The sequence below is a fragment of the Peromyscus eremicus genome, chromosome 8a (assembly GCF_949786415.1).
Source record: "Peromyscus eremicus chromosome 8a, PerEre_H2_v1, whole genome shotgun sequence".
Taxonomy (NCBI): Eukaryota; Metazoa; Chordata; class Mammalia; order Rodentia; family Cricetidae; genus Peromyscus; species Peromyscus eremicus.
In genome coordinates this window covers 39,006,125-39,028,502 of record NC_081423.1, presented here as the reverse complement: position 1 = coordinate 39,028,502, position 22,378 = coordinate 39,006,125, and the positions used below count along the sequence as shown (strand labels likewise).

Here is a 22,378-nt window from a genome sequence, read left to right as displayed (position 1 = left end):
AAACCGATTCATGCAACACTGGGGATCGCCTGACAAGCTGCAGCAGTCATCACTCCGTGCGTGGCAACATGGGAGAAAAGTAATGTGTCCCCATCAATACTGCAGCAGACAAAAACAAACACTTAGAGACAGTCTAGTGCAGTGGTTCTCAACATTCCTAATGCTGTGACCCTGTTACACAGTTTCTCATGTTGTGGTGACCCCCAATCATAACATTATTTTCATTGCTACTTCATAACTGTAATTTTGCTGTTGTAATGAGTCTTCATGTAAATATCTGGTATGAAGGATATCTGATATGAAGCCCCTGTGAAAGAGTCATTTGACCCCAAGGGGGTCATGACCCATGGGTTGAGAAACGCTAGTCTAGTGCATTGGCACTTCTCAGGAGTAGATGATGAGGCCTACTGTGCACATACCCAATCTTTAAAGGAGTAGAGAAAAGGAGGTGGGAACACAGATCCTGTGGGCAACTACAAGATACCCTAGAGATAGTGGTGGGATCTAAAGAAATGCTTGAAAAATTTCCCGGGAAGGAATAGAAGTTGAAGGGTCAAGATAACGGGAAAGACAAAGGAGATTTCATACACAAGCCTGTCAGACTCTGGGAATTAGACTCTGAAGACCAGATTTAGTCGAGAGGCCTGGTGAAGACCAGAGAGATGGCTCAGTGGATAAAGGCACTTACCACCAAGCCTGATGATTTGAATTCTATCCCTGGATCTCACAGGGTGGAAGAGGTGAACTGACTCCGAAAAGTTGCCCTTTGGCCTTCTGACCTCCACAGGTGCACTGTTACATGCATGCCCCGCCCCCCAGACTAAATAAATGGTGTGTGTGTGTGTGTGTGTGTGTGTGTGTGTGTGTGTGTGTGTGTGTGAATTAAAGAATATTCAACATGATTTTTTTAAAAACAGAGGTCTGACAAGTGTCTTTGGATGAGTAGATTCTCCGGGGATAGCTAGAAGAAGAAGAGAATGGGGCTATTTTATGGCCAGACCTCAATGCCAAGCAGAAGGTCCTATGAACAAGAGAGTATATGTTCACGTTCAATTCAGTTTGGAAATGTTAATTAAGGCTCAGCCGCGAGTGGTTCATTCATTTGTGTGTACTCAGAGCTTAGTCCTAATCCCTTACTAATACTCGGTGTGGGAGGAATCAGAGCAGGCGGGAAGTAGAAGAGAAAGTCCAGAGAAAATGGAGAGGCTCCACTAGCCATTCCTAGCCGAGAGTGCAATGATGAGACCAGGGAACTCGGACAACCCCCCAGAAATAGACCTTACCAAGTTACTGTCAACCAAGCTAATAAAAACAACCCCGGAGTGTTGACTTCACTTTGTGACTAATTGAAATGTTGAGAGAATTTCTTCCCTGGGGAGACAAATAATGGGTTTCCCCCTCCCATAAGGTCCTAATGACAAACCAAAGTATAATTCCATCCAAGTTCATCCTGGGGAACCAGCAAGGTTATTCAGCTTACTTACAGCGCATGTGTAAGGGATTGCAGGCAGGAGCATAGGTGACCCCAAAGCAGAACCCTGAAGGTCTGCACTGGTGTGGATGATAATGCCTAATGGTCACAGAAATAGAACTCCTGTTAGCCTTGCCCAATCTATATACTCTAACACTTTTTTATATGCTGAGGCCACCCATGCAAATAGGGCAGAATTGTATACAAATAATTGGCTGGGAGAAGAGGCTAGAATCTCAGGTGAGGGTCCAATGACCTTCCCCTTTTCTATGAGGGAGCCCCAGCAGTCACCAAGCCCAGCTGTGATAATTTTACAAGCTGACCCAACGAATGAGGAGACCGATTTGCTCAGAGGACCACACGCTATCATAGGATGTCACCCTTTCTAGCCTCTAGTCTTCCCTCAGATCTTCAGGGAATTCAGACTAAAAGGTTGAATGATGATGAAGGGGTTAGGTTGCAAGGGCTGGCTCCCTAGCCATTGAACTAAATCTCTGAGGGAGGATTTCTTCTCGGGATTCTTTAAAGCCCGGGAACATAGACCCGGCCATTGTATTCCAGTCCCACCTGGCTTTGCACTAGGCAAGATACAGGCAAAAGGATCAAGGAGAGGAACTAATTCACAGCAATTGAGGTTAATCCCACTCACAGCCTCAGCCCATGTTAGCAGCTAATCCAGCTAGAGCAGCTTTCACGGGGAGCTCTGATAAACCCTTTAGCCTTGGCAACTCCACATTCACGAGGAGTGTCGTCAGTAGCTCACGAGATCGGAAGCCCGTCGGATTTGACAGGCATGTCAGCACAAACCATGTTGCCCATCACTACCCCAGGCAGGGCCTCCCAGACACGCCCCAGCCAGGGCTGAATGCCACCTACCGCGGTTCTCCACGGTTTTAAACCAATTAATACAGCTCTTGGAATCTTAAATCACCCCCAAAGACTGTGTGTGTGTGTGTGTGTGTGTGTGTGTGTGTGTGTGTGTGTGTGTGTGTGTGTGTGTGTGTTGATAGGTACATGTATGTGTGTATGCCTATAGAGACCAGAGGTCAACATCAGGCATCTTCTTCAATTTCTCTCTGAATTATTTTTGAGACAGAAGCTCCTATTGGACTTGAAGCTCACTGATTCAACTAGACTGGCTGACCAGCAAGCCCAGAGATCCTCCGATCTTCACCCCGAAGCCCCAGGCCTTGGATTACAGGCAGGCACTATCATGCTGGATTTTCTTATGTAGGTTCTGGGCACTGAACACAGTTCCTATCACTTACATAGCAAGCATTTTACAGACTGAGAAATCCCCTAACCACCTTATTGGTTTATTAATAGCACTATGATCTCTTAGATACCAGACTTCATGGGTCCACCAGAGACATGGAGGTTGCGTGTTGGGTTCTCTGCTCTCTTCCTGGCTACCATAGAGCTGCTCCCTTAGCTTCTGGTTAGTCCATCTTCTACATGGAATCCAAGTTCTTCCTAATTCCACATCACTCCTGGGCAAAACTGCATAGAGCTTGTTCAACTCCACTCTCTTAGCATATTCTTAGCAGGTAACTTTCCATTTTAACCATCTTTCTAAGCACAACTCAGCAACCATAATTGCATTCCCAATATCATGCCAGCAATACTACAGTCCATTTCCAGAACTTTTCTCATCCTGAACAAGCTGCCACACTCGTAGGCTACATACAACTCATTCTCCTACCTCCCTAAGCCTGGTAACTTCCATCTACTTCCGGTGAATATGATTTCCAAATTCTAGGTATTTCATATAAGTGGGATAATAGCCATACCAGTGGATGTAAAATGTTATCTCATGTTTCAATTTGTATTTTCCTAATGATTCATGATATTGGATTGTCTTTGCACATGCTTATTGGCTATTTCTTCATCTTTCTTACAGAAGTGTTTATTCAAGTCTTTTGCCCACTTTTTAATTTGCTATGTTATTTTGTAACTGGTTGTAAGAAGATTTTATGTATCTGGCATAGTAACCCATTATCAGATATATGATTTGTGAATATTTTATCCCATTGTATGGACTGATTTCTTAATATAGTATTTACTAATTTTTAATTCATACATTCAAATGGCATGCAGTGTGCCCCAAATCTGAACCTCTTTTCTGTGTGTCCTGCTTTCTCATGGAACCCATCATCCCAATGTAGTCACACTAGCACCTGGCTGTGGAGGAGGTCTTCTGTCCTCCTCACAACAGCACCAAATCGTAGCTTTTCTTGTCCATCATTATCATCCCCATCACCACCATATCATGACCATTATAACTACTGCCATTATCACCATCACCATTATCACCATCACCATTATTATCACTATCACCATCAACAGTATTATCACCATCACCATTGCATCACCATCATCACCACCATCACCATTATCACCATTGTTATCACTATCACCATCAACAGTATTATCACCATCACCATTGCATCACCATCATCACCGCCTGCACCATCACCATCATCACTATGGTCATCACCATCAGCACCAGCACCACCACCAGCTCTAGCTGCCATCTTGTATTGTTATTTCGTGACGTGCCAGAATCTTTTAATAGAACTTCAGCTACATCTTCTCTCATCTTTCATATCAGATCTTAACATTTTGCTTCATTCATTCCACTTGAAAGTCAAGGAAACAGACTCGAGCTAGTGACATAGTGAAGGCCATTCAGTGACAACTCTTTATCCATGCTTGTTTATACTTTTTCATGAGAGGAATGCATCCGCTAATCCAAACTAAAATTCGAAATGATTTTCCCCTAGCCAAGCTAAAGGCCTGTTAACAGCCAGACATTCCTCAAGCAGATTCCTATTAAAGATGGACATTTTAGGCAAGAGTCAGGGTATTTCAGAGTCGATAGAACGTGCAAAATTATTCCCATAAGCAATAGTAATTCTCAGACAAGTGTGCTGACTACTTCACAGGCAAAGAAAAGAAAGGTCCTTTCTATCCATTCAGCCTCATCTATTCCCTGGAATCCCTGGGCAAGGGAGGAAGCTTGCAAAGCCCTCCAGGCTCTGTGTGACCCCAGTCACTTCAGCTACTGTATGGATATTGGAGACTGCACAGTGTCTCATGTTACAGACTGAACCGTAAATTACATACTGCATGCCCACCTTCAATGTGATGGTATTTGGAAATGAGGCTATTTGAGGTAGTGAGGGCTTATAGATCATTAGTCCATCACCACCAAATGGATTAACGTCTTCACAAACGAAGGAGGAACACTGAAGCGGCCCCCTCCCCTCTTTCTTTCTCCCCCTTCCCACCCATGGCTTTTCTGGTAAATGGATATAAAACACAGGTCACCACCCACAGGTCACCACCCACAGGTCCCCAAATGCTGCCTCGTGTTCTCAGTATGCCATCCTACCTCGAATGAAAGGACAAAAGACTTAATACAGCCTATAAATGAACCAGATGGGCATGAAGTCTTTAAGCTAACACATAGGCCAGTCACATGATGGTTTTATTCTTTGTCACACTAAATTGGAGATAACATGGTGTTTTATTTGCTGCCCAGAATAATATTCCTATAATTTCCAGTGCTGTGGATTTATAGCTAGATTGACAAGCTTGAAGGCATCCTTTGTGCCATTGACAGGCTGGGCAAGCTTGAGGATATCGACTGAATGCTCTTCACTTTGTTTCCTGCACTAGGAACACAGTGGGAGCCACACCTGCTAATTACTATTTTGTTAGGCAGAAAATATAGTGACATAGAATGAAAAGAAACACTAATTCCCAGTAATAGCAGAGGCGCTTGAATTGGACTGGCTTAGGCCCAGATGATAATTACAACCCAGGGATGAAATAATTTATGAAACATGGTATTTTCAGGCAGTTGGCGCTGAGAGTGATCCAAGCCGGACACCCTGGAAACACTGTCCATTCTACCTGTGAAGGAAGGAAGCTGTGTGAGGTAAGGCCTGTGTTTGTTTTGCTGTTTTCCTGAAGGCATTTTTTCTCATCCACATGGTGCAGCCTGGATAGAGTCCAAGGACAATGCTGCTGTTGTGTGGGCTAAGGAGATTCAAGGATTTCAGTGCTACTATAGTGGAAACAACTGACAAAGAAAACTCAGGAAGGAGAGAAGCTACCAGGATGATACCAAGAACTTGAAAACGTGTGCCCCTTAAATATTTGACCAGCTCTTGAATGGGACATGTAAGGGAGCCACACAATGAGTCCCTGAGGAAAGCTGATGGCTAGAACTTAAATTAAGTCTTCCATTCCTTTGTTTATATAGAGACAAGTTCTCCTATAGCCCAGGCTTGCTTCAAACTCACTATATACCAAAGGATGAACTTAAACTCTTAGTCCTCCTTCACCCACCTCCCAAGTGCTAGGATTATTGACATGTACTGTCAGGTGCTGGGGCTTGAACCCAGAGCTTCTTACATGCTAGGCAAGCACTCTAAGAACTGAGTTATACACTCAGGCCCAATCTTAAAAGACAATAATTAGGGCCTAATCCCACTGTGGTGGTTTGAATAAAAATGGCTCCCATAGGCTCATAGGGAACGGCACTATTAAGAGATGTGGTCTTGTTGGAGCAGGTGTGGCTTTGTTGGAGAAGGTGTGTCACTAAGAGTAAGCTTTGAGGTCTCAGAATGCTCAAGTCAGGCCTAGTGTAACAGTTCACTTCCTGCTGCCTGCCAATCCAGTTATAGAACTCTCAGCTCATTCTCCAGCACCATGTCTGCCTGCATATCGCCATGCTTCCCACCATGAGGATAATGGACTAGACCTCGGAAACTGTAAGCCAGCCCCAATTAAAAGTTTTCCTTTATAAGAGTCGTCATGGTCATGGTATCTCTTCACAGAAATAGAAACCCTAAATAAGACATCCACCATACTGGAAAGCTTGAGAGTCATTATTAACATGACGTTATTACTCCAGAAGATCATGTTGCAACTTCAGGTACATCCAGCCTATGGCCCATGGGTTGTATGTAGCCAAGGATAGACCTATGAAAGTAACCCAACACAAAATCATAAACTTATATGAAACACTGCGAGATTCTTTTCCCCCATTTTCATTACTTTATTACCTAATAGCTACCAAATTATTTTTTTTCTTGTTTTTACATCCTAACTAAAGCTTCCCCTCCATCCTTTCTTCCCAGGCCTCCCCTTCCTTCCCCCCTCCTCATCACATCCACTCCTCCTCCACTATTTCTCCTCAGATACAGATGGGCATCCCGTGGATATCAGCCAGCCATGGTATATCAAGCAGCAGTGAGACCAGGCACCTCCTCCTCCAAGGTTGGATGAAGCAATCCTGCAGGAGGAATAGGTCTCAAAATCAGACAACAGAGTCAGAGACATTCCCCACTCTCACTGCTAGGAGTCCCACATGAAGACCAAGTAACACAACTGTAACATATATGCAGAGGGCCTGGATCAGTCCCATAAAGGCTACGTGGTTGTCAGGTCAGTCTCTGTGAGTCCCTATGAGGCCAGGTTAGCTGGTTCTGTGGGTTTTCTTGTGGTGCCCTTGACACTACTGGGACCTACAGTCCTTCCTCTCCCTCTTCTGCAGCATTCTCCAAGCTCTGCCTAATGTTTGACTGTGGGTCTCTTCATGTGTTTCCATCAGTTGCTGGGTGAAGCCTCTCTGATGACAGTTGGGCTAGGCACCAATCTATGAGTGTAGCAGCATATCATTAGGAGTCACTTCATTGCCTTTTTTCTGCCATTCATGTTTGGTTCTATCTTAGGTCTCTGGGGTATTCCACTTCTAGGTCCTGGCCCTCAGTGGGGAGCTCCCTCTCAGGGAATGGGTCTCCAGCTGTGTCAGTCATCAGTTGGTCACTCCCACAATTTCTGTGTCATCTTTACCCCAGCATATCTTGTAGGCAGGACAAATTGAAGATCGAAGGGATTGTGGCTAGGCTGGTGTCCCAGACCCTCCACCAGAAGTTTTGCCTGGTTACAGGAGATGATTGGTTACAGAAGATGGCTGGTTCAAGCTCCATATCCCTTATTGCTAGGAGTCTTAGCTAGGATCCCCCTCATATATTCCTGGGAGCTTTCATTGCTCTAGTTTCTAGGTCATCCCAGAGATGGCCCCAGATTCCAGTTGTCTCTCCCAGTACTCTCTTCCTCCATCCTCCTTCCACCTGATCCCTCCTATTCCTATCCCCATCCCCGCCTTCCAGGTCCCTCCCTCTGTGAGATTCTTTAAAAAATAACTCAATGACATATTTACCAAGCATGAACTTTGTAGGTGACATTATGTGACAATGTCAAAGGCTTGGCTACACCTCAAGAGGAGCTTCATCAGGACCAAGGCATTCTTCTCAGGACTAAATGCAAAACCCATCTTGACAGTAATAGGAATCTACTCTTCCCACAGGGAACATGAACAATCAACAACTTAGCTGCCTGTAGAGCAAACCCTGGAGGAAGGAGAAGTCAACCCAGAAAGCATCTAGAGCATGACATCCATGATACCAACACTACAAAAGTCAGAGGAAGAAGGTGAGGAGACCCCACAATGTCCCCAGTGTCATCAGTAAACAAGAACTCCAAAGCTGCTCCCATCTCTGTATTCAAAAATATGAAGAGGAGGAGTCAGAAAGACTCTTTGTGAAGAAAGAAGGGGGGGGGGGGTCTACAGAAAAATCTACAAAAAGAGCCAAGAGCAACTCCAGCAGGATGCCCATCATATGAGGTATGTAAGATTAATTAGATAGAATTTATGGTAACCATATGCACAAAGAATAACAGACTTGAAGGAGATGAAGAGAAATGATCATGTCAGAAGAAAGCGAGAAGCATGCTGGGAAAAATATGCAGAATCTGTGGGGATCAAGCACCCCAGCATCTCAATGCCCCAGGGTGATCAAGCACTCCTGCACTTGACTGATCCAGGGGAACTAGGAGGCCCAGCACCTTTGAACTGGGCACCTTGTAAGGAGATGAGAGGAAAACAATGGGGAGAACATAATGGGAAAAGGTGACTGGCAATGTTCCAAAGGTGGTGAATAGGTCATTTCAGAGATACAAAAATCACAGCAGAGCTCCCACATAGCATAAACATAAAGAAAAGCGTGCATCAGAGTCAAACTGCTCACATCAAGAAAAAACATCTTAAAAGCAGCCAGGGAGAGTGTGTGCAAGGCAAACAGGGGGCACCAAATGATTGTGGCTGCTTCCCTGCCAGGGAAAACAGATGCAGCAGCCTAGGGAGTGGCACCCAGTGCCAACGACAGGAACACTGCTCATCCACAGTTCCACAGCCAATGAAGGCATGCTTTAAAATGAAGGTAAAATACAAATGTTATTTAAATGCACATAAATCGAAGGCTTAATTGGCAGCAGACAAGCAAGATCAATAGCAGAAGTTGTTCACTTTTTATCAGGGAGACATCAAAACCATGATTCTGTGAAAAGCACACTAGAAGTGCTGGACTACAGGGAGGGCAGGATGTTAGCTTCTGATTTCTTCAGAAGACAACCCACAAACCACCAACAAATGTAAAAGTCTTCTGGAAGTCAGCGTGTCTTGAACAAGGCAAAGGAGTCTTAGATACAACACAGAATGAGCGATTCATAGAAGAAAAAGTTAATCAATCATGCTATTAATATTTAAATTTTCTCTACGAGAGGGTTGGGAGACTGAAAACAGAAACCACAGACTACAGGAAATATTTGTATAAATCAAGTCTGATGAGGGAGTATCCAGAGTATACAGTGTTCAAATTCCAACAAAAATAAACTCAAACATTGACAGTGGTGAACAACAAACCTGAACAGATACATCACCAAGGAAAGCGTGGATACAACAGCAGCAACAAAAAAAGCAACAAAATGCGTGCAGTGTCATTAGCCATGAGAAACAGGCAAATCTAGACTCGGATCACACCTGTAATCCCAGCACTTGGTAAGCAAAGTCCCGCAGAGCACAGAAGCTTCAAGACCAGCCAAGATTAAGTAGTCAGTTCCAGGTCAGACAAGATGCTAAAATCAGGCAGAAAACAACAAACAAACAAACAAAAAGGCACATTCAAATTAAAGCTCTAACAGTCTTCTACTAAATCCATGTCCTCATTTTCTTTATTCTATTGCTGTGATAAATACCTTGTCCAAAGCAAGTGGAGGAGAAAGGATTGTTTTATGCATCTATACCACAGTCCACCTTAAGGGAAGTCAGGGCAGAAACTCAAAGCAGGAACCCAGAGGCAGGAACTGAAGCAGCAGCTATGGATGAATGTTTCTTACTGGCTTACTTTTAGGCTTGTGTTCCCCTATCTTTATTATACCTTCCAGGACGACATGCCCAGGGGTGGCACTGCCCACAGCAAGCTTGGCCCTCCCACACCTATCATTAATCAAGAAAATGCTCCCACAGACTTGCCCACTGGGCCAATCTGATGGAGGCTTTTCCTCAACTGAGATTCCCTCTTCTTCAGTGAAATTAATTTGAGCCAAGTTGACAAAACAAATAAAACTAACCAGCATCATACCTCCTAGAGAGGCACTTGCTCCCAAAAGAAACAAGAAAAAAACAGGAACAGTACAGGAGGAGGTGGCAGGTGGCATATACCTGTGTGCTGGGTTAAACATACCAAATGATCACAAACATTCTGGTCTAAGACACACAGATTAGTTCTCTTAAAGTTCTGGAAACTACAAGTCCAGACATAAGGTATGAGCAGGGATGTGCTTCCTCCTGCAAAGGCTCTTGGGAAGGGTCCTTTCTTGCCTTTTCTCAGTCTTTGTCATCACTGGCAGTTGCTGGCATCCCTTTGATTACACAAGGATCCACAACTTTCACCAATCTTCACATGGCCTTCCCTCTATTTACTCATCACCAGATTTCTCTTTCTTTGTAGGACAGCTGTTGATTGATGGGCCACTCCATTCTAGTAAAACTTCATTTCAGCATCTCTATAAAGACCTTCTTTCCAAGACCAAAGGTCAAGACTGCAGCATGTCTTTTAAAAAGACACAACATGGAACAACAGTCAGTTATATAGAGTTCTTGGAAGGATGAAAATTGAGTAATTTGTTTTTAAAGCAAGAGGGCAGTGCTTTATACCATAAAGCCAGATACATGTGCCTGCCATACTCAATGCATTGAATATTTGTATCTATCCTAAATTCATATGTGACTCAAATTCATAATATGACTTTATTTGAAGGAGGTTTAAGAGTTAGTGGGGTTTGAGGGTGGAATCACCCAGAATGGAATTAGTGCCCTTCAGAAAAGACTGGAGAGAGCTTTCTTTCTTTCTTCTCACCATCTGGGGACTCAAGAAGCCAGCATCTATAACTGAGAAGAAGTACCTTTCCAGAAGGCCATTATACCGACTGCTTAAGTACATACTTCCAGCTGTGGGACAATAGATTATAAACCAAACAAGGGTCATCCAGTTCAAGACACCAGCCTGTGGAATGGTGCCACCCTTCTTTACAGTAGGTCTATGCCAAATACACAATAATACAGGAAAGGAACCGGGCAACTTCATCTTGAACACAATAAGCCTTTTGTCTATGAGGGCTATGTCATCAAATGTCTTCAGATCCACTGCAGCTCACACAAGGGACAAATGTGAACCCTTGAGAATGGCCCTCTAGCCTCTGTCTTCATAGTCACAGTCTGGGTCAGACACAGTATTAACGCTCAAGGGAACAGATGTGAACAAAAGTTTCTGTAAATAACTGCAGCTTCCACTGGACCATCTGCAAGACTGATTTACAGATTAGAACTTCAAGGATGTGGAGAGATTGGAATGCTGCAAGTGTAGAGCCAAATTACCATTGGGCATGTTAAGCCTTCCTTAATAGCTATGCATGATCCTCTTCTGTATGTGACCTAACATCTTTGTGACCAATAGGTAAATCCTTTGGAATGTAAAAATAAAATCAACAACAACAGCAATTAAAATCTCTAGTTTCCACCAACCAGGAGTCTAGTAATGTTTTAGAGAGCATCTGATGCCTATAGCTGAGACTTCTCTGCTTTGCTGTAGCCCTCCTACCAGATATCTTTTGCTGTTGTATTTGAAAAGTGCCTTGATTTACAACTGTAGAGTCCAAGGAAACACTGAAGGAAGACCCCAGATTCAAATAGTATGTAAGAGCAAAGAGCGTTTATTAATATTCCAGCATACAGGTGGGGTCGTTCACCTGTACAAAATGGCGATGACCCCAAGAGGAGTGTGTAGGCTCCTTTTAACTGTAGCTAAGGGGAGTTTTAGGGACAGTGAGGTTATCTCAAATATGATTGGTTAAGCAAGCAGCAGTTAACACTTGTATATTTTTAATTCGCTGAGGTTTAATTTTTGTCATTTGGGGGCATACTTGCGCAGCTTGGGCAAGCCCAGATGTGACTCAGAAGGGGGCTGCTGGATTTGTCCTTGAGACACTGTGAGGCTGACTTAGACCCTCAGTGTTTGTTCTCGCCCTCAACCCTGAATGTAAGGGCATTGTGGATAAACGGCCCTTTGTTGGGAGAGACACTTGTTTGTCCTTATCAGAGAACTGGAACCCAAATTTAGTTGTGAGGGTGGGGGAGTTTAATGCCTTCAACAACTTCCCTTGTTCTGTTACTGTAAAAACCTTATCAAACTGTTACTACCTTGGAACATAGAAATTAGGGCTCCTAAGACTGCGTTCCTGGGCCATTGTCACTTGTATTTGGAAAAACAACAACCACAACAAAATAAATAAATAAATTACCCTAACTCTTAGTGTCTTTGAGGTAAGAGTTATGTTTTTGTGTTAACAGCTGAATGAAAGGATAAGAGAATGAATTCAATTAGTGAAAGCCTACTTCCACTTGATGTCTAAGGCCCCCAAGCCCACCCCTTACTCTCTCGAAACAGAGTCACCTCTTCACCGAGTATTCTCAGGGTGGAAGGGCAGCTAGTACCTCAGAAAGCTGGGTATTTCACTGCTGTCGAGCTTATACTAAGAAAAATGTCTTTCTCTGCTGTCCTTTCGGCCTACCGCAGGACCTCACTGTGCAATGACAAGAATAACAACCCCTCTTCTGCATGGTTGGGGTTCAGCCAGTCACTGTGAACCAGCTCTGCGGGTGGGAGGGGGGGACACCTGCCTCCAGTGCAAACCTGAAGTGAGAGCCAAGAAACTCCCAAATCAAGACAAACAGCATCTCCACAGCAACACTGAAGAATCCAGTCAGTGTACTGCAGCCCACTAGGGTGAGCCCTAGAAAGCTTAATGGAGATTTCCTCTTAGGGCTGAACCTTAGGGTTACATCTCAAGCTTCCCCAGACGACAGTTTATTTTTTAAGGGATGTTTTTGTTTGGTCTTTAACAACCCAGAAGCCAAGGCCTCCTACGCAGGAATAACAAATGAATCCTCCTGCCAGCATGCCCTGAAGGCTGCTTTTCCATCAAGCAAACATGCCATCTCTCCTCTGGTAATAAAGTAGCCCCGAGGATTACAGCTTACCTTTTCCCTAAGTGAAAGCAAATGTCTCAGAGCAAGGATGCACTTAGCCAGCTGTGATGACTACCTGGCCAGCACAGGCAACACTAAAATGGGAGACTTCCATTGAGACTTTTTTATGTGTGTGCCATCTTTCCTGTCATTTTCTTCCTGTGGTCATAATTATCCAAAGAGCATTTGTGGAGCTGGGAGAAGCCTCAGTTAGTGAAGTGCTTGCTCTGTAAGCTGGGGAACCCGAGTTCAATCCCCGGAACCAACATAAACAGTCAGCGGCATGGCGGCACTCCCACTGCGGAGGGAGAGGCAGGTGGGTCCCTGGGGCTCAGTGGTCAGCCAGCCTAGCCTAATGGCGAAGTGAGATTCGGTGACAGACCCTGTCTCAAAAAGCAAAGGTGGACAGCATTCTTGAGGACAACACTCAAGGTTGTCCTCTGGTTTCCACACACATGTCCTTTCACTCACATTCATGTGTACACACACACACACACACACACACACACACACACACGGCTCACAGGTACCTGGTACCGGTCATTTCTACTCCTTCACCTTCACGGCAACTTTGCAAAAGAAGTATTTTATTTCCTTTCCTTAATTTCTTGAGTCTTTGAGACTCAGAGCTAGGCTGCATCCAGCTCAAGGTCACAGGGCTAATTTGGGTGGAGGGAGTCTAATCAATATTCTTCTGAAGTCGAGGAGGGACAGTTCCACACATCCTGAGGGACAGTGACAGACAGGTCCTTGAAGCATTAATTCTTCCATTTCATTCATTCCTTGTTGTCTCATCCATGTGCTCTTGCCATAATCTGCATTATTATTCATAAAATGTTTTTATAAGTCTTTGTATTTAAATAAGTTTTGGGATAAAATTTAATTGAAGCTTTAAATTAAAATCCATTGGTTACTTAAGGAGCTGAAAATGAAGTCAGGTGTGCACATGCCTGTCATTTGAGTACTTGGGAGGTAGAGGCAGGAGGATCAGGAGTTCAAGGCCAGCCTGCAACACAGGAGATGGCAAAAACAACACAACTCATACCATTTTCATATGTGGAAAATATGCACCCTAAAGCAAAACAGTCCCACGAAGTTGTGGCTGGACTCCCTTGCCTATCAAGAGCCCAGACACTTTGTTAAGGAGGGAAATAACCAAGATCTGAAGAGTTCAACAGGGCTGCCTTCAGATGCCCTCAGGAAGACTGGAGCAGCAGAGTTACTCAGGGTCAACACCACCTCTTTCCACATCTGGGTGACATCCAAGCTCCTTTCAGTTCCTCCAGAAGCTGGTACACCACGTGTCCTCACAGCACCATGAAACAGACGACCAACAAACGGCACGTGTTCCAGCACACCACCTTCCCATCCTCAGTGCCATGGGGGGCGGGAGATTTTCATTCTTACCTTGTCTCTGTCCCCAACCTGCAGCAGGATCAGAGGCAAATTATAGAAACATTTGGAGCTCCAGTGTCTCCATCTATTAATAAAAGAATTAGCTACCAAGGTGGTGTGTGCCTACAAACCCAGGATACGGTAGACTGAGGCAGGAGGACCACAATATCACAAGGTTGAGGGAAGCCTAGACGACACTGTGAGAGCCTGTCTCAAAAAACGGGAAAGAGAGTAAGAGAGTAGAGGGAGGGATGGGAATATAAGATAGAAATAAAGAAGATGAGGAGGAGAAGAAGAAGAACAGTAGAATGGGAGAGGAAGGAGAAAGATGGAAAAGAGGAGGAGGAGGAGCAGGCAAAAGAGTTTTTCTCCGTTTTATTCTATAAGATCTCCCCTATATAAAGCTCCAAATTTCACTTATCTTCCATATTTACACATCTTCTCTGAAATTTGCCACTTATATTTTGAAACAAGGCTCTATTGTCGCTGCACTTGTCTCTGACATGGGACAAATACAATATGTGTCTCAGATTTACAAACCTAGCCACTGACTACCGTATCAACCTGCACACAATCCTTCCTTGTAAAGAAGATCTTGGGCCATAAATCCATCATTTAATTCAAATTTAATATGGAGAAAGAGTGTAGAGCCTGGTGGATGAATTCTAGCTCAGGCTCTGGCCCACATGGTGCAGAACACTGGCTGGGCAGATATCTTACCCTTTCTGACTTGGCCCTTGTTTCTAGACATGGCTAAATATTTTTCAACCTCCTATTCTTGGGCTCCTTCAGGGATAAGATGATCTCACAGATGAGGAAACGTTTGAAAGAATGCCACCCAAGTCCAGCCTGTCAGAAGATCTCAGCCACTGTCAAATGAGATCAGAGATTTAAGGCCAGTTCCAGAGTGTGATGTAACTTGTCAGCTGACCTTGGATGCCTGGGTCTCTCTTGGCCTATTTCCTCATTTGAATGATAAACCCGTTTAGGACCCTTTCATCACCAAAATTATACACTTCTGAGATTGATTTATTGTCAGCTACAATTACCATTACCCACAATACATCAGACAGGATCATAGAAAAGGAGATAAAAAGAAGTAGTACCAGGACTAAAGGGGAGAGGCCCCAGAAGGAGGTGGAAGCTCTGGATTTGTGTGTCAGCTGTGCCGTGTGCAAGGTCTGTTCCTCTGTGCAACTGTCTGTGTCCCACCTCCTTCTCTGTAATGTCTCCCCAAGGGACCATCCAGTCCGTGTGCTTCTGAGTCCTGGGAATCATTGTCAGACACTGACCAATGAGCGGGCTCCTTTATCCGTAACAGAATAATGGACTCCAGGTTAGTCATTCCCACAAAAAGGTCCAGTGAAGTCAATCTCAGGGCTTTGGTGGAACCATGAAGAAGATGTCTTCATGCCCAATTGCCCCACCCACCATAGAGATGGTGTAAGCCTGAGCTCACTGATGGCTGTCTGTCTCCTACTCAAGAAAGATCCTCTTGAGACTGAAATACACTCAGAAGGCAGAGGTGATTGCAGACTGCTGACAGAGTCATTCAGGTGTCTAGATGCAGTCCCATTGCAGGCCATACCCAGTGTCACAGGAGCCTGTCAATCACTTCTTCATCAGAGCTAGCTTGAGCTGGGTTTCTTTCTCATGTCCCTGAAGAACTTCTCACTGATACACAGAAACTTTGAACTTGCCCATATAGTTCAGGAACTTCCCCCAGAGGTGTCTTTAGGGCCACTGAAGCAATGCTGGAGTAGGTTACTATAACTACAGAGCCACTGAAGTCCTGGGCCCCTTTAAAACAAAGCAAGTTCTCTCTATGTCCTTTATCTACTGGGCTTCACATGAAGTTCGCTTTGAAAGCAATTTTGGGGGATAGTTGACCTCAGAGTTCCCTGAAGATCCCTTTCTGGAATCCAAAAGAACTATCTCAGCCTTATCTGTCCTAGAATAAAAGACAAACCCAAAGGCCAAGAGAATGTGGGATGGAGAGGAGGGGCCATAGGCAGCTGAAGAGACTTTCACACACAAAAATAGCAAGGGGCTGAACACAGATCTGTAAGAGAGCTTGTTGTAAAAACTTGAGGTCCTGAGTTCAGATCTCAGCATCCACATAAAAGCTGGACAGGGTACTTGACATCCTCCTCTGGTTTCTCTGTGTATGTATCAGTACACACATACATCACATACACACACACAAAAAAAAAAACACACAACCACATACCCACTGTCTTAGTTAGGGTTTCTATTGCTGGAAAGAGATACCATGACCACAACAACTCTTATAAAGGAAAAAACATTTAATTTGGGAGGTTTGCTTATAGTTCAGAGATTTAGTCCATTATCATCATGGTGTGACATGGTGATATGCAGATAGACATGGTGCTGGAGAAGTAGGCAAGTGTCCTACATCTTAGCTTACAGGCAACAGGAAGTGGTCTGAGTGTCACATTGAGTGAAGCTTAAACAAAGGAGACCTCCACAGTGACTCACTTCCTTCAACAAGGTCACACCTCCTAATAGTGCCACTCCCTTTGAGGGCCATTTTCTTTCAAACCACCTACTAAATAAATTAATAATGAAAAAAAGGACAACACAACTGAATCCCTGCTGGGGATTCTGGGCCACCCTATGAGTCCAAGGATACCGGAAATTTTGATGTTTTTTAATGAGTTCTATGATGCTTGGATATATTAGTTAAGTTTTTCATTGCTGTGACCAAATAATCAACAATAAGCAACTTGAGGGAGACTGAATTTATTTGGGCTCCTAGTTTGGGGTGACACAGTCCATCATCATGTCAGAGAAGTTAAGGTGGCTAGGGATGAGGCACCTGGTCATATTGTGCCCACTGTCATGAAACACAATGCTCGCCTCACTCTCTCCTTTTTCATTCAGTCAGTGACCACAGGCCATGGACTAGTGTAGCTAGAGTTTTCCTGCCTGGCCCACAGTCAGGGCAAATCTCTCTCACCTGCCAGTCCCACAGCCGCTCAGACCCGACCAAGTAAACACAGAGACTTACATTGGTTACAAACTGTATGGCCATGGCAGGCTTCTTGCTAACTGTTCTTACAGCTTAAATTAATCCATTTCCATTAATCTATACCTTGCCACATGGCTCGTGGCTTACCGGCATCTTCACATGCTGTTTCTCATCATGGCAGCTGGCAGTGTCTCTCTAACTCAGCCTTCCACTTCCCAGCTTTATTCTCCTCCTTGTCCTGCCTATACTTCCTGCCTGGCCACTGGCCAATCAGTGATTTGTTTATTGATCATCAGCAACACACTTGACATACAGACCATCCCACAGCAGACTAGTGATGCCCATACTTAGGCTAGACCTTCCCAACTCAATCTACCCTGGCTAAAACTCTCTCATAGACATGCCCAGAGGTTTGTCTTCTTGGCAACTTCAGAGCCTGCCAAGTTGAGAATCAATATTAACCATCACTATTTTCAATGTGTTTAAGACTTTCTCAAAGCACCTTTGATCCAAGCAAGCTACCTCCAACAAATAAACTGAAAACTTTTACAACAATAGAACCTCTTCCCTACTCAGTCCACAGCAACTCCCAAGTGGGTCTGATCTGCATGCTACTACAAGGCAAGCTTAATATGCGTGTGCACACATATGGCTGCCAGGGGACAGCTCCTGTGCTTTCAGGTAGACTCTTCTTTGATGGTATCTATCATTCAGAAAAAATTGAAACTATCTACCATGTAAACACCATGTCAAAGGAAGTGCCACTGTGTATGTACATGTGTGTGTGTGTACATGTGTATATTTGTGCATGCACATGTGTATATGTGTATATGGATGTACACATATATAGTGTATATATGTGAGTACATGTATGTTTGTATATATGTACACATGTGTTTGTGAATGTGTGTGTACACCACTCACTCTCTCTCCCACATTCTTCTCTTTCAATGCTAACAGGTCAGTTTCCTCTTCTTTGTGTCTCTTACTTTTCTCCCAAAGAGAAAGAGTACTACATTACAACTGATATTTACTGTGTTCAGCCAGCAGAGAAATAAAACGTTCATGGCCCATTAATCCAGTGTTAACCCTCTGTACACTCCATCTTTGCCTCTGCTGTGACAAGGCAGGCTGTGGAGAGGCTCACTTGTTCTTGGTCAAGGAAGGAGCCATTGCCTCTGGCTTCAGAGATCCAATCCCCTCCTCTCCTCTGCATGCACCTGACAACCTAGCAACTGGTTCATTCATTGGCTCAGTCACTCATCCACCCATGCATGCATTCATTCATTCATCCATTCATTCATTTGTCAAAGAAGGACATGTAAAACCCTGAAACTGTGCTCAGCCTCAGAAATACCGAGGCTGCTTCTTCCCTCGACTTCACAGCTAATTTAGGATGTTATTTGTTATTTAATGATGAGTTCTTCAGTTCACTTGCACACAAACACCAATGGTCTCATTTGATCTTTATGACTGAGTCAATTATTCCCTTCAATAAATGAGGAAACTGAGGCCAGAGAAGATTGAGCTAGAGCCAAAGTTAGGTATCAAACAGATCTAACCACCAAGACAAAAAATCTTGAGACCCCCCAGGATAAGATGATGCAATAGATCAGAACTACAGATATACCAGAATTTCTTGTTAGTGATAGAAGAGAAAGAGGTCAGAGAGGGACAGCCAGGCCTAGTAGGTCTCTGGACATGTTAGCACAAGGCCAGTGTGCTGCTGTTGTTCTTAGTCACATGTGTGTTACATGTGGACATGATCTGTGACTGCCCAAGGCTCTAACAGTTCAGTGCTCAGGAGTATTCTAAGATGTGGGATTCATTTTTCTTTTGTCCCTCTCCCACTCACATTGATCCCTTCCTCATCCCAATTAGTTTCTCTTCTACTTTCATGTCTTTTAAAACAATATTTTTTATTTATTCTTTGAAAATTTCATACATGTACACAATATATTTTTAACGTGTCTGTGGTGGTTTGAAAAAAAATGGCCCCCAAAGGGAGTTGCGCTTTTGGAGGTGTGACTTTGTTGAAGTAAGTGTGGTCTTGTTGGAGTAGGTGTGATCTTGTTGGAGGAAGTGTATCAGAGTCAGACATTGAGGTCTCATATATGCTCAAGCCATACCCAGAGTCTCAGTTCACTTCTTGTTGCCTTTGGATCAAGATGTAAGGACTCTCAGCTCCAACACCATGTCTGCCTATATGCTGCCTTGCTTCCTGGCATGACCATATGGACTAAACCTCTGAAACTGTAAGCTGCCACCCCAATTAAATATTTTCCTTTATAAGCATTGCTGTGATCATGGTGTCTCTTCAGAGCAATAGAAATCCTAACTAAAACAGAAGTTGATACCAGGGACTGGACTATTGCTGTGATAGGTCTGATCATGCTTTTGTTTAGAGGAATTTGGACTTTGGGAGTTCGGGTTAGGAAAGCAGTGGAATGCTTAAAGCGCTGCTTACTGGCCATACCTACAGGAGCATGGAAGACAATGATGCTAAGAGTGACTTGAACCGTGGGGGACTGACTCAAGAGGTTTCAGAGGAGACGAATTTTGATATGCTGCCTAGAGATCATTCTTTAAATATTTCGATGAAGAAAGTGACTGCTTTTTGCCCTTATCCAAAGAGTCTGCCTGAGGCAAAAGTGAAGAGATTTGGATTAATTCCATTGGCAGAGGAAATCTCAAAAAAGCCTAGTATTGATTCTGTTGTGTAATTATTACTGGTCACTCTTATACAGATTTATAAAGAAAAGGAGCAAGAAAATGTAAAATTTGAGAGAAAAAGGAGCACCAGGAAATGGAATGGAGTTAAATCCTGTGTTCAAGAAGATAAACAAATAAAGAAATGTAATAAAGGGACTGGTGACCTCAGGGCACGATCCCACCCAGCTAAGTTTCCAACTTGTGAAAAGGAATTTTAAAAAAAGCTTAGAGCCGAGTGTGGTGTTGCATGCCTTTAATCCAGGCACTCAGAAGACAGAGACTGGTGGATCCCTGAGCTTGAGGCCAGCCTGGTCCACGGAGAAGTTCAAGGACAGCCAAGTTTAGGCAGTGGAGATAATCATAGAAAGCACAAAGCTGGTGAAGATGTTATTGAACAAGGGGGATATGTTCCAACCCCAGCAAGCAGCAGAACTTGGCAGGTTGGACCTCGTGGTTCTGGCTTTAGAGTCAAGTATAGAAGAAAGGCATTATGGAATCTCCCCACACAATTAAGGAAAGCCACTGAGGCCAGGCATGTATGTGTCAGTGAATTGAGTGTCTCTGAATTGAGGCCTAGAGAGGCCATTGTGTGAAACTGTGAAGTTAAAGCCTGGATTTCCTTGGAGACCCTAAGATGTTGGAGATTCCAAAGCTGTGGGATGCCTGCGGAGGAAAGCTGCTAACAGGGAGTGGAACCAGCCCAAGAGAAAGAAGTATGTTGCAATCAACAAAAATCAACAAAGCTGACAGGAGTTGGAGATCTAAAGAGCGTTTTGACATCAGACATGGAGATGCAGAGTTTGGAGTTTGTCCAGCTGGTTTTTGGTCTTGTTTTGGTCCAGTATTTCCTTGCTATACTCTCTTCCCTTTATTTTGGAATAGTAATATATATCCTATGCCAATGTATGTTGGAAGTATGTGATCTGCTTTCTGATTTTTATTTTATAGGAGATTACAGTTAAGAGACTGAATGAGTCTCAGAAGAGAATTTGAACTTTAGACTTTTAAATAAGTTTGAAACTGTTATAGACTGTGGGATTTTTGGTGTTGGACTGGATGCATTTTTGCATTATAATATGGCTATAAGCTTTTGGGGGTCAGGAATTAAAATGTGGGGTTTGAAAGAAAATGATCCCCAAAGGGAGTGGCACTATTGGAGGTATGATCTTGTTGGAGTAGGTATAGCGTTGTTGGAGGAAGTGTATCAGAGTCAGGCTTTGAGGTCTCATATATGCTCAAGACACTCCCAGAGTCTCAGGTCACTTCCTGTTGCCTTTGGGTCAAGATGTAAGGACTCTCAGCTCTAGCACCAAGTCTATCTGCATGCTGCCATGCTTACTGATGTGAAGACAATGGAATAAATCTCTGACCTGTAAGCAAACCACCCCAATTAAATATTTTCCTTTATAAGAGTTGCTGTGCTCATGGTGTCTCTTCACAGAAATAGAAATCCTAACTAAGACAATATCTACTCCTCACTCCCAACCTCCTCAGGATCTCACACCACATCTCCCTACCAATTCTATATGTTATTTATTTATTTGTTTGTTTGTTTGTTTAACCTACTGAGTCTAATTAGTACTGCCCATCTGCACATGGGTATGGATTCATCCACTGAGGCATAGGCCATCTACTGGAGGTCATGCCCTCAAAGAAAAACTACTCTCTCTCCCCAGCAGCCACCAACTGCCAACATCTCTTCAGCTAGGGGCAGGGCCTAAGGAACTCCTTACCCACTCCATCCTGGAATTTCTAACTGGCTTATCTTGTACAGACAACCATGCCTACTGTGACTTCATGGGTGTAACATCTATGTCACGGATGTTGCATTTTTTTAGTATCGACTCTAAGATAGTCATAGACAAACTAGAATGATAGATCACCCTTCCAAGCTACAAGAATCATGTAGGTCCTCTCACATTCTATCCCAGAACCAAAGCAGAGGTCAAATTGGCCCCACTTAATGTAGGAGGAGAACTTTCTAGAAAGCTAAGAGCCTGGCTTACGTGGTTAGGCCAACTTAAACTAACTCCAACAGATTCCAAAGTGCTTCTCTTAACCGCACCGTGGGAGGACATAAACATGCCTGGGAGGTAAAATTTAACTTTATTCTGCTGAAACAATCTTAAACCAATTGGTGACTGTTTAAATATTGGGTCTTTTATGAAGAGGCAATTGGGATTTGCCTCCTCATCCAACACTGCACAACACAACACTCCCTGTAGGGAGCAGACTCTAAAGCTGAGGAGGAGGGAGATATGCTGTGTTGGCTCAACTCTGTGCTGCCTACGTTCAACTGTCAATTTGACACAACCTAGAATCACTTGAGAAGAAAGTCTCAAGTGAGGGATTGTCTAGGTCAGGTTGG

General features: G+C 43.8%; 1 long non-coding RNA gene across 1 annotated transcript in view; it reads right to left on the bottom strand.

Annotated features, from left to right (window-relative positions):
- Nucleotides 1-6,564: 6,564 nt before the first annotated feature.
- LOC131916037 (uncharacterized) overlaps nt 6,565-22,378 on the bottom strand; it is a 71,624-nt gene continuing 55,810 nt past the window's right edge. The window contains exon 3 of the long non-coding RNA XR_009380495.1: nt 6,565-6,776. This is a non-coding gene — a long non-coding RNA (uncharacterized LOC131916037). The remainder of the gene's footprint in view (nt 6,777-22,378) is intronic.